This window comes from Mytilus galloprovincialis, chromosome 7 (genome assembly GCF_965363235.1).
Source record: "Mytilus galloprovincialis chromosome 7, xbMytGall1.hap1.1, whole genome shotgun sequence".
Lineage (NCBI taxonomy): Eukaryota > Metazoa > Mollusca > Bivalvia > Mytilida > Mytilidae > Mytilus > Mytilus galloprovincialis.
Window position 1 is genome coordinate 49,769,909 of NC_134844.1, and position 3,223 is coordinate 49,773,131.

The following is a 3,223-nucleotide window of genomic DNA, read 5'->3' on the forward strand; positions in this document are numbered from 1 at the left end:
CACTAAATCCATTGGATGTTGGATGTGTACGGATTGATAGTTTAGTCTTAGATGCATGATTTTTTTTATTAGTTGTTAGTGGCTTTGAATTAGCTTTCAGATTCTGCTTCTGCCTGATAATGAGTCAGGAGCCTGTAATTCAGTGGTTGTCGTTTGTTTTATATGTTACATATTTGTTTTTCGTTAATTTTTTATTCAAATAAGGCCGTTAGTTTTCTCGTTTGAATTGTTTTACATTGTCATATCGGGGCCTTTTCATGATAGCTGACTATGCGGTATGGGCTTTGCTCATTGTCGAAGGCCGTACGGTGACCTATAGTTGTTAATGTCTGTCATTTTGGTCTCTTGTGGATAGTTGTCTCATTGGCAATCATACCACATCTTCTTTTTTATATTGAGTATGCTTAAATGCAATTTTCCATATATTTCTTTTTCAAAAGGGGATTCAATTCTTTAAATTTTGTTCTTCAACATTATTTTTTAAAAATTCAAGTCATTGTGGATAGATAATCTTACAAAAATTGTAGGTATGAGAGCTATAACAAGACAGGAAAGACATCCAATATTTCTCTATTCCAACACGGGACGGGGTTAACATTTGAACATGTTGAATGTAAGCACCAATTTTACAATTTTGATGATATAATGGCAATATATATACATGTATTAAAAGTATGAAAATCATTCAGTCAATAAACCATTACTGAAGGTGTAGCCAGAGCCAATTAACTTTCAGGAACTAAATGTCTATGCTTATAAAACTGCTCACCTAAAACCAAAGACTTAGTATAGTATAACAAAACCAGAGTTCGATATTTTAATCATAGATTGCTTTAAACGGAAGTAGGACAAATCGCCCCACTTGTGAAAAGAGTTAAATCCCGTTATTTTCTTTTTCTTCTCCTGCCAACTCGCCCCACTTAATGAAAAATGTAAAACCTAGGTGAATATATAATTTCCGATCTGCCAACTTGCCCCACTTAATCTTATGTACACAGAATACAAGAAAACGAAAATTTGTTAAATCATTATTATTGACACTCGACTTGATTCATCAGGTATTTTCTATTTGTTCCTAACGGAATAAATGGTATAGAATATTTGTTCCAACAAAAATAGATATTATGATAATGTTTATAACAAAGTTTCAATTGGAACTTCTGTTAGGCGGAACAAATATACGTTGAGAGATGGCATGACTTCATAGGCGGATCCAGGGGGCCCCCTTTCGTACGTGGGAAAAATTTGGTTGATTATATAGGGAATTATTGAAGCATGACGGGAGGTGTATGCTTTATTTCAACAAAAAGAAAAGAACTCATGACAAAATAGATATCAGAAGATGTGATATGAGTGCCATTGAGGCAACTCTCCATCAAAGTCACAATTTGTATAAGAAAATCCATTATATATAGGTCAAAGAACTGTCTTCAACACGGAGCCTAGCTTTTCTCACATCGAACATTCAGCTATAAAGGGCCCCAAAAATGACTAGTGTAAAACCATTCAAACGGGAAAAAAACATGTTTATCTATTAAAGGTTTTGATAGGTATTGGTTTTATTTATTAGTGGACAGGAACAGATATAAAACGGTATTCCATCTTTTTTCACGAGTTGGTTGAGTTGGCACACTAAATTCATCAGGATTTGGCGAGTTTGCAGACCTTATATCAGTGATTTTTTCCGTTTTAATAAATGGAGCAAGTTATCCAACCTATTTTCTATGAGATTTTATCCTTTTCACAAGTGGGGTGAGTTCGTAAACAAAAGTGTGGCGAAAGTGGGTCGAGTTGGTGAAAAAGTGGGGTGATTAGTAATAGATTGCTTTACACTAACAAACTTAAAATATAACTGCATACCAGACTTAACATTAGTTGTTCATCTCAAATTTAAACAATTACAAACTTCAACATTTACATAATGCAAAACATTCAGTCAATGAACCCATTAGTTAAATCTTCCAGTTCTTTTTTATGGCCCACAGTTGCCGCCATTGATCTTCCAGAAACTCAAATATACAATAGAAAGAATAACTTTTTTCATTCTTATCAAGAAACTATTGGAACCAACTATGACAACTGCTTTATTCTTTGAATTTTTCAAGGTTACAAGTTTGGTAGTGCATTTCCAGTGTTTCTAGAAAAGTTCATCCATTGGTTTTATTCCACTTTTGCCAGTTGGAAAGGAGTACTTGACTTATAAACAGAAAACACATGATTTTTATCAGAAAATGTTTTTTATATTATTCATTTTTGCCAATTTCGAAATTTCTTTTATAATTTGTCAAATGTAGTCTGGTTCATCAATCATATTCTTAAAAGGAACAAGCATTCTGTGACTTTAGTATTGCACAATTCCCTACCTGCTAAAAACTTATTGTACTGGAACAAAATGTTAACTTGATCTATAACTTGTCATGGTGTAATCTATATAACCAATATCAAGTCAATATCTTCAAGTAGGACTAAATAAGGCCTACTTATTGTTTCCTCTCTAAAATAGGAATGATCTAGTTGAAAATAAATGGGAAATGTGTCCATGAGAGCAGCATGAGACACAGATGATGCCCCTGATTGCATAACATATAATGTTATGTAGGTACAAAACCTCAGAACAGATAAAGTGACGCTACCCAAATTGAACTTGATCTAAGTTTTGAGGTAATTAGTATTGTGTATAAGATTTATAACATTTGGCTGAGGCAAACTTAAGTTACAGAACAGAAACGAAAAATTCAGCAATTTTTCAATTTGTAAAGGGGTACAACTCTTCAGAGCATCTAAAGTGACACCACCAAAATTTGAACTTGATCTATATTTTGTGGTATAAATACTCATATTGTATAAGTTTCAAAACATTTGGTTGAGGCTATCTTGAGTTGGGTGAACAGAAACAAAAATTCAGCATTTTTTTCTATTTGTTAAGGGGATTAACTCTAGAACGGTTAAAGTGGCCCCACTAAAATCTAAATTTGATCTGTGTTTTGTGGTAATATGCATTCACATTTAGTTGAGAACAGAATCCAATTTTCGAGTCTACGTAGAGACAGACAAGGGTAAAACTAAATGCCCCTTCTATTAAGGCAGGGGCATAGTATTGCCTTTCATAAATATACCTGCATGTATAATTAGTTTTGTTCCATTCTCTTGCAGAGAAAGAACAAATTTAACTGTCCCAATATTTAGGAGTTGTGGTAAACTTGGAAGGGGGTCCAGAAAACTT